The sequence below is a fragment of the Macaca nemestrina genome, chromosome 15, assembly GCF_043159975.1.
Source record: "Macaca nemestrina isolate mMacNem1 chromosome 15, mMacNem.hap1, whole genome shotgun sequence".
Classification (NCBI taxonomy): domain Eukaryota; kingdom Metazoa; phylum Chordata; class Mammalia; order Primates; family Cercopithecidae; genus Macaca; species Macaca nemestrina.
In genome coordinates this window covers 55,531,268-55,544,044 of record NC_092139.1, presented here as the reverse complement: position 1 = coordinate 55,544,044, position 12,777 = coordinate 55,531,268, and the positions used below count along the sequence as shown (strand labels likewise).

At 40.2% G+C, this 12,777-nt stretch overlaps 1 long non-coding RNA gene across 11 annotated transcripts in view; it reads right to left on the bottom strand.

Annotated features, from left to right (window-relative positions):
- Window positions 1-12,777, bottom strand: part of LOC139358521 (uncharacterized) — a 188,096-nt gene that overhangs the window by 87,107 nt on the left and 88,212 nt on the right. For 7 of the 11 annotated variants that reach the window (XR_011613609.1, XR_011613613.1, XR_011613618.1 and 4 more), the window contains one exon: window positions 1,689-1,792. The exons of the other annotated variants lie outside the window; for them this stretch is intronic. This is a non-coding gene — a long non-coding RNA (uncharacterized lncRNA). The remainder of the gene's footprint in view (window positions 1-1,688; window positions 1,793-12,777) is intronic. 11 annotated transcript variants of the gene reach the window in all.

The following is a 12,777-nucleotide window of genomic DNA, read 5'->3' as shown; positions in this document are numbered from 1 at the left end:
AGGAATACAGCTAACCGAGAAAGTTAAAGATCTCTATAAGGAGAACTACAAAACACTGCTCAAATAAATCAAAGATAACACAAACAAATGGAAAAACACTCCATGCTCATGGATAATAACACTCAATATCTTTATAATGGCCATACTGCCCAAAGCAATTTATAGACTCAATGCTGTTCCTATCAAACTGCCCTTATTGATATGTCTCCCCCAAACTAGAAAAAACCATTTTAAAATTCATATGGAACCAAAAAGAGCCTGAATAGCCAAGACAATCCTAAGCAAAAAGAACAAAGCTGGAGGCATCATGCTCCTCAACTTTGAACTATGCTATAGGGCTATAGTAGCCAAAACAGCATGGTATTGATACAAAAACAGACAGATAGACTAATGGAACAGAATAGAAAACCCAAAAATAAGGCTGCACACATACAACTATCTAATCCTTGAAAAACCTGACAAAAAACAATCAATGAGGAATGGATTCCCTATTCAATAAATTGTGCTAGGGTAACTGGTTAGCCATATGCAGAAGATTGAAACAGGACCCTTTCCTTATGCTATATACAAAAATTAACTCAGCATGGATTAATTACAGACTTAAATGTAAAACCCAAATCTATAAAAACTCTAGAAGACAACCTAGGCAATACCATTCTGGACCTAGAAACAGACAAAGATTTCATGATGAAGATACAAAAAGCAATTGCAACAAAGACAAAAATTGACAAATAGAATCTCATTAAACCAAAGAGCTTCTGCACAGCAAAAGAAACTACAAACTGAAGAGACAACCTACAGAATGGGAGAAGATTTTTGCAAACTGTTCATCTGACAAAGATCTAATATCCAGCCTCTACAAGGAACTTAAACAAATTTACAAGGAAAAAAAAAACATTAAAAAGTGGGCAAAGGACATGAACAGACTTTTTTCAAAAGAAGGCATACATGCAGCCAACAATCACATGAAAAAAAGTTCAACATCACTGATTATTAGAGAAATGCAAATCGAAACCACAATAAGATACCACCTCATACCAGTCAGAATGGCTATTATTAAAAAGTCAAAGAGTAACAGATATTGGCAAGATTTCAGAGAAAGACACACTTATACACTGTTGGTGGAAGTGTAAATTAGTTCAGCCATGTGGAAAGCAGTGTGACAATTTCTGTTTGTTTGTTTGTTAGTTTGTTTGTTTGTTTTAGACAGAGTCTCGCTCTGTCGCCCAGGCTGGAGTGCAGTGGCGTGATTTCAGCTCACTGCAAGCTCCGCCTCCCAGGTTCACACCATTCAGAATGCCTCAGCCTGCCGAGTAGCTGGGACTACAGGTGCCAGCCACCATGCCCGGCTAATTATTTTGTGTTTTTAGTAGAGACAGGTTTTCACCATGTTAGTCAGGATGGTCTCGATCTCCTGACCTCGTGAGCCACCCGTCTCGGCCTCCCAAAGTGCTAGGATTACAGGCATGAGCCACTGTGCTCAGCTGACAATTTCCTAAAGAACTTAGAACTACCATTCAACCCAGAAATTCCATTATTGGGTATATACTCAAAGGAATATAGATCATTCTACCATAAAGACACATGCACATGTATGTTCATTGCAGCACTATTCACAATAGCAAAGACATGAAATCACCCTAAATACCCATCAGTAGTAGTCTTGGTAAAGAAAATATGGTACTTACACCATGGAATAATATGCAGTCGTAAAATACGAAGAAGATCCTATCCTTGAAGTAGACACGAAGTAGTAGAGGGAAGGTTATAAGATACTGAGGGTCCATGAAGTCTTTAATTGTGTTTGTAAAGCAAAGAATAACAAAATAAAAGGAAAGAGAAAGAAAAATACGTCAACATATCAAAGGATGAAACAAATAGTTGAGGTAATCTTTATAAGTGGAAAATAAGGATATCACAAGAATATAACCTGGATAGAAATGAACACAGGCCTAAAATAATCTTATTATAAGTATAAACATAAATTGAGCATCCACTGTCATCAGAGGGTTGCAATGCAATATATGGGACCCAAGGGGGATGTGCCCCTGTCCTTGGTCAATTAATCACAGGCTTTTGTAGGGCTTCAACTTGCCTCACTCTCCTTCTTGCCCTCTTTTAAATGTTCATGCCAAAAGAAAGAACAGTGGTACTTTATAAAAATTTTTGATTTCTTCCTGAAGAGCCCCTCTTATTTGTCTGGGAAAAGCTAGACTCCAACCTGCTACTTACCACTCTCATTATCTTACACCTTCCCTCTATAATCTATTGCTCTCATCTTGTGCCTTTAGCTTCTTTTTCTTCCTTATCTCTTCTACCTGTGTTCCTGCTTCCTTTCCCAAACTGTTAACTTCTGTCCCAAGTAGTTTTATTATTGCACCAACATTGGCCAACAAAAGTACATCTCGTCTTCTAATTATTTATATGGCCAATTGCATTGTTTCCTGGGATCTTGGGTATTTTATGTTGATATTCAGAGATCCTCTCTTTACTATTTATTTGAAATGAAAGAACTGTATTTAGAAGCACTCTGGAGAGTTGAAAGTGCATGAAACAAGGATGTTATAATGAATTTGAGATATGAGTCCCATGTGTATGTGTCTTGCACTTTGTTATAACTCATTGGATCAGTCAGTTAGATGCTAATATGATAATGCCATTTACTGAAAGATGCCTTTAAAATATCACAATATATGAATAAAGGAGAACTACTAATCTTCTCTCATATGTTCTCTTGGCCAATATGTGAGGAAAATTTCACACACAGGTGAGAGGCGAAGAAGAAAAACATTCCAAGCACAGGACAGTGCTCAATGACACCAATCTATTAAGGTTTGATGAAGACCTTAATTGTGCTTGTGAAGCCTGGTGGGATTCATCGACTAGCCATGCATTTGGCTGAGAGCCTTGAAATGAAGTCTTTTATGCAAAGTGGAATGTTCTTTAGTGACTGCCTTCATAGGAAACTTCAAAACCACAGGATATTCTGATTCTTCTTAAATCTCAATTAAAGCATCTGTTATACTTATTCGATTATTTTTTGTGCTGTCATTCTGAGACATTTGGCCACTGTAAGGACAAGTCCATTCTGAATGTTCAGTCAATCTTATTACCATCAATTTTTGGTCATAATAAAAACATTTAAAATGAAAAAAAATAGTAACAGAGCACAGAATCTGATCATGCCAAAAAGAAAGCATGCTTAGTTCTTTTACATAAATTGCCCATTTCTCCCTGACATTTCCTCATAACTGTTTAAGAGAAGGCAGAATCAAAGACCAGGCAGACTCAAAGCTCAAAGCTTACCTGGCCACAGGTGACCATATTTACAAAGACCTAACTGTGATATAACTTGCCGTGAAAAAGGTTTGTTTTCTGATCCCATCTTAGAGGCACAAGTTCCTGATACATCAACAGCTCCCCGAGCATAAAACTTTAACTCCAATTTGAGGAAGCAGAACTACTATGATCATCACCATGATCAACATTACACATATTGTCTAGACCTGAGCCATCCAACATGGTAGCCACTAGGCACATGTGGCTCTTGAACTTAAATTAACTAAAGTCATAAAAAAGTAAAAATTAATTTCCTTCATAGCATGAATCATATTTCAAGTGTTCAGTGGCCACATGTGACTGGTGGCTATTCAGTTGGACAGTACAGAACATAGAACACGTCCATCACTGCAACAGTGTTGGTCTAGATGTGTCCTAAAGCAGGCATTTCCCACATGTTATATCACTTAATTATCTCAAGAAACTGGTAAGGAAGAGTTTATTGGCTCTATTTTATATATGCAGAAACTGATGTTCAGAGATGTTCTCAGCTATCTGTCCTGAACTGCACATCCATTCATCTTTGAGGAGTCTGCACTGACAGTGTATCTCCATGCCAAGACAACATTTCCCCTCACGCCATAGGCTGGGAAAGAAATTAAAGTCTGAAACCCTCCCTTGCTAGGACAGCCAAAGGTAATGGCTTAAGTCCATTTTCAACTTCAATGTTGTTGAAGAAAAAGGAAAGGAGGCATTACTATTTTTCTAATTAAATAAGCCATTCTTTCTAAACCTTTCCTCCAGAACTGTTCTATTTTGTTTTGTTTCAGTTTTTTAATATGTGGGGTTGATCTGCTCAAACTCCAAGCATGCTTTTCCATATGCTTCTCTTTCCCATTTTTATATTTCCTTTAAGTACAAATGCTAAATCTGTGCCATATTTTTATTAGCTTTACACTGATGTTGTTGACATTTTTGAGAACTATTTGATGTCTGAGAAACTCGTGAACCTTTTATTTGCTCTTTTGAAATGTAGGGCAAAAAAACTAACACAGTGAAGGAAGGATTATGTTGTTTGTATCCAGAAAAACTACCTTGTACCCAAGTACATTTCAACTGGGTCTGACGATCCCTATCTTTTATTAGTCATTCATTAAGCTGCTATTAGTCCATGTAGGGAAATGTTATCTGTTATATTCTCCCTGAAAGAGTTCCCACTCCTCAGAATTTGTTGGGAAAAGAAATTCGAGGCAAAGAGATGATTAAACTCATCCTTAAAGTCAAATCTGCTGGCTCCTTCCTCTCCTGCCTGACCCAGCTCCATCCCCATCACAAATTCTCCCAGACATCTGATGCGGGCAGCAGAGGGGGAATCACATGAGCTACAGCTGAGTTCACAGGAATGATTTGTGAGCCTCAGTATTTGCACATGTGTGGTCATGGGGGACCTCTCTGGCCGGGCCAGCCATTTTCCCCCCACATCTGTTGGTTAATCGGAAATCCAAATGTACAAGACAGCACTGGGGAACAGAGGCGGGATTTGTAACCCACTTTGGAGAACTTCTCACACTGAAAACAAAGAGTATGCGACTCTGATTTTTAGCTCTTTCTAGATACATTTGCACAAATGAAATTTATCATTTAACTTTTGAATAAAAACCATGGCACTGAGCATCATGGAGAGAATAGCTGGAGACTTGGGCAGGGGCTGCTCAGTACCATCTGAAACCATTGCCAACAGCAGTCTGTTTCCCGTCTCCATCCACTTCCCATCTCACCTTTGTGTTTCTGTCCATTCCTTGCTTTGCTCTATCTCTTCTTCTCTCATTCTTTCTTCCCCACTTTTGCTTTCCCTTGTCTCTGATTCCCAGAATAATCCTGGGAATCAAATTCTGGGTGAGCAGACATCTCTGAGGACTCCAGTGAGGCTCCTGCATGGATGCTTACCTAACATCTAAGCTCCATTCTTTGGGTATAGCAATGTCCTTCCCCTTAGACCTTCTTAAAAGGTGAAAACTCTCTCCTCTAAAGTAGGTTACATTAGGTTAATGAAAGTTTCTGAAATTTTACTGTAAAATATTTCTCAAGGGAGGTAGACTGCCTGAGACAAGTAAGGGGCAAGAAATGGTAAGAAGGCAGAATGCTGAAAATAAATGTAGTCCATCTCCAATTTTGGCCTGGGGCTTGCTGAGGACAGTGAGAAACCATACTTCCATGTGATGCTGCTCCCTACAACGAAGAATTTCATCACCCCTACTCTTGCCAGGATTCTTAATGTCTCAAGGAACATGTGGGGTCCTAACAAAGGAGGGATATTAAATAAGGCTTAGAGAGCCCTGGCATCTTGTTAGGGAGAGCTGTTGTAGGGAGCAATCCAGATGCACATGAGCTGTTGCTTTTCTAGTGAGGGAAAAAGAAGAACAAATGAAAGCATTTGGCAACGATCTCAAATGGCGCTCTGTTGCAGGCTGGGCCAGTGATCAGCCAGTCTTCACCTGAATATCCACATCTGTTCTGTGAGCTCCTGCCCTGGTGATACTCATTGCTAGGAATTTTAAACATCATCCCTTGTTCAGGGATATGTAAAAATATCATTCTTGGAAGAAAATCCAAAACACTGGCTACACCAAATGCTGGCAAGATGAAGAGGAACAAGAACCCTCATCTGTTGCTTATAGAAATGTAAAATGATACCACCACTTTGCAAGAGAGTTTGGTAGCTTCTTACAAAGGTAAACATAGTCTTACCATACATACAGTCTAGCAGTGGTGCTCCTGGTATTTACCCAGAGGAGTTGAAAACTTAAGTCCACACAAAAACCTGCACATTAATGTTTATAGGAGCTTTATTCATAATTACCAGAACTTGGAGGCAACCAAGATGGCTTTCAATAGGTGAATGAATAAACAAACTATGGCACATCAAGGCAATGAAATATTATTCAGCCACCAAAAGAAGTGAGCTATCAGTAACAAAAAATAACCTTAAATATATATTGCTAAGTGAAGGAAGCAAATTTAGGAAGACTACGTACTATATGATTCTAACTACATGACATTCTGCAAAAGGCAAAACTATGGAGATGATAAAAAGATCAGTGGTTGTCAAGGGTCCATGGAAAGGAAGAGAGAGAAATACATGGAACAGAGGGTATTTTTGGGCAGTGAAACTATTCTGTGTGATACTGTAATGGTGGGCACAAGTCATTTTACATATGTCAAAATCCGTAGAACATACAACACTAAGAGTGAATCCTAATGTAAGCTATGGACTTCAGTTGATAATAATATATCAATAAATATTGGATCTTCAATTATTACAAATTGTATTAGTCTGTAACAGATAACACAGTGGCAGCTAGCATCAACTTAAAGGGAAGAGACTGGCTCATGGGACTGGAGGGTTTGGGGCTAATTAGAATGTCATCAAGACCCGCTTTTCTCCCTTCCAGTTGGTCATCCAGCATCCACCCAGCCTAGGGCATTCTTTTGGTCCAGCCATCTGGATTTCATGCTTTCTTCCTGTGATGGTTAATAAGAGTGTCTATTTGATTGGATTAAAGGATGCAAAGTATTGTTCCTGTGTGTGCCTGTGAGGGTATTGCCAAAGGAGATTAACATTTGAGTCAGTACAAGGAGAGGCAAACCCACCCTCAATTTGCATGGACACCATGTAATCTGCTGAAAGCGTGGTTAGAATAAAAGCAGGCAAAGGAACATGGAAAGACTAGACTGGCTAAGTCTTCTGGCCTCCAACTTTATTCTGTGTTGGACACTTCTTGCCCTCAAACATCAGACTCCAAGTTCCTCAGCTTTTGAACACCTATGGTTTTCCAGGGGCTCTCAGGCCTTCAGCAACTGACTGAAGGCTGCACTGTCAACTTCCCTACTTTTGAGGTTTTCGGACTAAGGCTGGCATCCTTGCCCCTCAGCTTGCAGGCAGCCTATTGTAGGGTTTCACCTTGTGATTGTGTGAGTCAATACTCCTTAATAAACTTCCTTTCATATATGCATCTATCCTATTAGTCCTCTCTAGAGAACCCCGACTAATACACATTCTTAAGCTAGTGTGATTGCTTCTGAAAGCTGTCTAGAAAGAACAAAGAGAGACCTTTCCCGACACTCACAGCAAAGCTTGCTTTGAAGCTCATGGACCTAGACCCCATCAAGTGCCTCCTCCTGGCCCATTTAGGGGTAACGCATATGGGATTACACTTAGGTCAGTCAAGTTTGCCACAACCTACAGGTGGGGCCAGCTGCAAGCAGGATGGTGTGCCCAGTGCACAGCTGAATAAGTTGGAGTCTCTCAGGAAGGAGGCAGGAGGCAGTCTGCTAAGTAGGCATCCAACAACATTTACTATGGTGGCTCCATTCCACCCACTTCCAAGGGCCAGGGAAAATGTTACCCTCTTAGGATCACAGCACCTACCAGACCAATGATACCCAGTGTGGTCCTCCACAGGCTGTTACCTGTCTGCAAAGAGATAGCTATAGAGATGAGAAAGAGACCAAGTAGTCACTCTGAGAGAATAATTGTATGCTTGTGGAATCTAATAACAATGAAATGTGGGTTTATATTTTGCATGTCTTTATTTTCACTTTTATAGTCACTTGGCTATATTGTATTTCACAAAACTATTAGTCCATGATGAAATTTTTTAAAATTTAAAAGCTGGTCCTCCACCATGGAGTATTTGGAAAATGCACTAGAGGTGAGCTCCAGGTCAGGAGCCACACCTGATCCCCAGGTGTCTCAGCAGCAAGGACAGTGCCTGGCATGCAATTGGCTTTCACTATTTGTTGTCAGAATAAATAAACAAGGGACAAAGCTGTGGTCGATGTCCAGGTTTTCAAATCCTAAGTCCAATGCTGCCCCACTGTGCCACACATCTGCTGAGAAGATAACGATATCCCCTGACCCTGGGAGTCCTTGTCACCACTAACATGGCAAATGGCATAATCTGAAGACAGAGTCAAGAATGTCTATAAAAAGATTCAAATCCCTCCTGTACAGGAAATTGTGAACACAAAGGGATTGATGACAGCATGGGATGCATATCTCTGAAAAAAACCCCATCCTCCAAGGAGAAGCAGCCTCCCCTGCCCCCATACTGCAAAGCAACTGCTGGGTTGGTAGGCTATCAGGGTAGGCGTCCTGTTCTCTTATCACTGGCTCCAGAATTCAGAGAGAGCCAGGCAGGCTTCCTTAAAAGTCACATTTGCATTTGAGAAATGTGTATGGTGGGGGGAGGGAGAAATATCTTCACTGTTCCACTGAGAATTATGAAAATGCCCCTTCTTTGAGTTTGAGACAAGACTAACGCCAGCCCTCTTACCTCTCGAGAAGGACTTGAGAACCAATGCCTGCTCATTAATATCACACGCTCTGCTATTTTAAATTAAAACACCAATACGGTGTTAGAAAATCCAATGATATATTGCCCTTTTGTTTATTAAGTAATATTTTAAAATAAATCTCTCAGAGAAAAAAGCATTTTGGCATGCCCAAAGTTGTCCCATACCCCCGTCCTGCTGGTGGAGGAACATGTCACTGCTTTTCTTGGTTTTCTTTCCCTTTAAATGGAAAAAATAATGCCTCTGCCTGCTTGTGAAACCTTGTTACTTAGAAACGAAAACTTTTCTTTCTCATCTTTTAAAGCCATAGAAAACGTAAATGAATTGGGGAACAGGAGTGCAGTAGGGAGAAAAAAGTAGGAATTTCAACATACTCTTCACGAAAGCCTCTCTAGACTCTCCATGTCCTTTAATCTGTTTGCCTTTAAATAGTCAAGGAAAAACAATGCATTTACATGAGTAAACAGCTACTTTTATTTCAAAGAGGGGTTTAATCTGTTTACTTAAAAGATTTAAAGCAAATAATTTTAAAAGCCTTCCAAAACGCCAGCTACCATAGTGAAACCCTCATCTCTAGAAAAAAATACAGAAATTAGCTGGGCGTGGGGGCACACACTCATAGAGCTCAGGAGGTTGAGGCTATAGGGAGCCACGATCACACCACTGTACTCCAACCTGGGCAACAGAGTGAGACCCTGTCTCTAAAAAAAGAAAACAAACAAACAAAAAACCCAAAGCAAATATATGAGTCTATTTTGATTTAATTTGGTGCAGTCTGTAGATATTCCATCTAACTCCGTATCAAATTACGTGAAATGAAATAACATTTTACATATCTATATTTGATTACAGCATATTCCTAGTGACTTACATCCTCCATCATTGGACACTCACTGAAATGAGTATTAGATTAGTTTTTCCCTACACTCAAATTAACAATCCTAATGTTCAAGGCAGTTTTTAATTTACATACGGTAATGAATATTAAAGTGCCAGTGTTTCAAGCCCATGCAACACGTTAATCTCTGATGGCACTTTGTGAAAGTAGCCTTATGCATTCTATATTCCTGATTGTGATGCATTCTTTGGAAATATTCAGAGAATTGCTGCAGCATTTCCTTGAACGTTAATGACTAAATCCAAGCACTAAGTTCCATTCAAATTTGGCAACTGTTGTTTAGGGATAAATGAGTCTTACCCAATTACTTCATTGAAGTGGCAGCCAAGTGAAAAGACGGTTTTCCCCTTTGGCCTCCTAGAGCAAAACTTTGGCTTATTGTAACGATGTATTCTCTTTAATCTGTATGCTCTTGTTCAGCATTGATTAGCACAGTGTTGAAGAATATTAATATGCTCAGTAGTATCAGTTACCTAAAGTGACAAGGTCCTTCATATCAATGAAAAAGACTTTCCTAATAATTTGTAAAGAGAAACCAAAATTTTAGAGCAGGGAGTGATCTCTAAAATTACCTTTTATGGTATGAATATTCTAACTACCCAAGCCTACATAAATGCATTTCGTTGAAAACTCTTAGGTTGCCTTATTATAACAAGATGCAAACTACATTTTTTTAAAAAAAGTGTTTTAAAAAAGTATTTTTTGGGAGGCAGAGAACTGAGACTGATACAGAGAGGCCAAAACAGAGAGCAAGGGTAGCTGCTGGAGATGCTGGTCATTTCCCAGTTCCTGGAACTAGTTCACATCTGACTCTGCTATTTTCTTTTTCCCTGAGCTGTCACAATGGTGCCTTCAATAAACTCTACTTGATATATGAGCATGCTTGAGTAGCGTTCTGTTCCTTAAAACCAGAGACAAGGACACTGCCTAATAGCCAATGTTTATCTCAGGGCCAGACATACGGTAGGAGCTGAGCAAATATTTCTGGACTAGATGGATCACGTAAACACATTTGATGTCCATACTTATCAACCAGTCTGCTGTCTTCTTCAGGCTTACTAGAAACAAGGGTAATAACCTTGGCTATTTTCAGTCTTTCCTACAGTCACATTTTTGAGTACTAAAACAATAGAAAAAAACGTGATAACACTAAAGAAAGAAGCATTTATCGTGATTCATAAAAAATGCATTTGGTAAAAGACAAATCTGCTCACCAGTTATATTTAGTGCTCCCTCATCCCAGTGAAATGTTCTTTTGAATCAACCTGCCAAATATTTGACTCTCTAGTAGTATGTATAAAAATACATTGGCGACGCCTTCAAAGCTAAGGAACTACTGCTCGTCTACAAGAAAATCCATTCATGTGTGACCACTGCTTTCAAACAGGTAAATTCTTCTGGCCCTTTCAGAAGCTGGAAAAGTTTCTGTAAAGATCCTAAGGAAAATGGAAATCAACAGCAGAGCCATCTCTCAGGAAAAGATCTGGGCTATAAAATGGTCTAGAGACACAAGTAAACTCCAATATGTTCCCAAGATTAATTTATGTTCAACTGTGGTTCATAAAACAGTCAGGAAATCTCAAGTGACCAGGAATTTGTGAATTCCAGTTACTTCCTGATTTCAACAGATGTAAAGACTCTATTCTCACAGCTGAGCCTTGGGATCTCTTCTTTTCAGGACAATGCTGCTTCTCTCATGTTAAAAACTGTCATAAAGAGAGGGTGCTCATCTCCTTCTGGGCTAGCTGCTTGGCTCACCATTGATTTCAAAAGGAATCTCAACCTTGAAAGACTTTTTATCTAATTTCAGTGGTGAGTATGACAATAGCAATAATGATGAAATGGCACATACAGTGCTTACTGCATGCCAGACACTGACTGCCTCCACGTAATCATCACAAAATCTGTATTAAAAAACATAAGAAGCTACCCTATTTAATGGAACAATAAAAGGATAACTTCTTACTCTAGAAATAGAAGGAGAAGGCTGGACTGGTGTAAATATCCCAGTTTAATTTATAGATGGTGTCTGGAGATAACAGGCAGCTGACAATAACACCTCTGACACTAGCTACCTTGTTTCCCCCTCTTTTTTTGATGTCAGATCATTCAATTTGACATGTCTGTTGAGGATTTACCATATAAGGCATTGCCCTGTGCACAGATAAGTCAGAGGGGCAGTTTGAGGAGTTGGACTCTGTTCTATCAACATGTGTTCCCAAGGTCCTCTCATTTGGGCTGAACTTTTCATAGAATCAGATATGCAGCCTACTGGAAAAGGAAAAGTCTCATTGGGGGAGTTCAGGTCAGTCTTGGCTGAATAGCTCCAGTGGCCAACAGTGGCCTATCCAGTGATGAATCCTTGAAGGAGGTGATCCAACAGCCAGCAGGAATAAACCACAGCTCGGTCAGGAATGAACTGGAGGCCACTCAAGCTGAACAACATCTCAGCATCTGGCTCCATTCGTGGGCTATCACCTGCTTCTTATCCTAGAGATGATTTAACGTTTAGGGAACCAAACCAAATGTGGGGAAGGAGTAACTATCAATTGCATAATTAGAAGGCGGCATGAAGGGCCTGCCATCACTTGCTCATCGAGTCATTTGCCTCATCCATCTTGCCTGCCCTTGACCTTGTCTTTGAGCCCCCACCCACATTGGGCCTTATAAACTTTCTAAGAAAAACTCTGGGATCTAGTGGAAAACAGAAGACATAGGAAAAGTGGAGGCAAGTGGCCATGATGTGAAACCTCAAATATAGCAAGAGCCCCGTTGACAGCACTGGAACTGAAGTTCCTCCTGCCGGCTCCCAGCCCAGGGTACTGGGTTCAGAGCAAGGCAGATGGCACTGAACCTCCAAGCTGTGAAAGTTTAAAAGGGCTCCATGTCTGGAGTTGTTTTCTAGACTAATAAATTCTGTGTCCTGGAGGACTAACACGTGGAGCTCTCTCCCTTCCACCCTGACACACTGTACCGCACCACCGGCTCCTCTCCTTCTGGCATCACCTCCACCTATAACGTTTCCCTGCCTAAAACAGTTGGTTTCTTACATCCCAGCCAAGGCAGTTTTCTCACCATTTAATGATCCCCCCTGCCACATTTCCCCCTTCTCCCTTGCATGTGCTACCTATAGAGCATCAAAGGGAATCATGAGTGGGGCTGAGTACAGGGCAAGAGGACCTCGGCTTCCAAGAGCCTCCTACTTCAGGGTTGATGAGTCAGTTGCTGCAAGATCTCAGCACCCA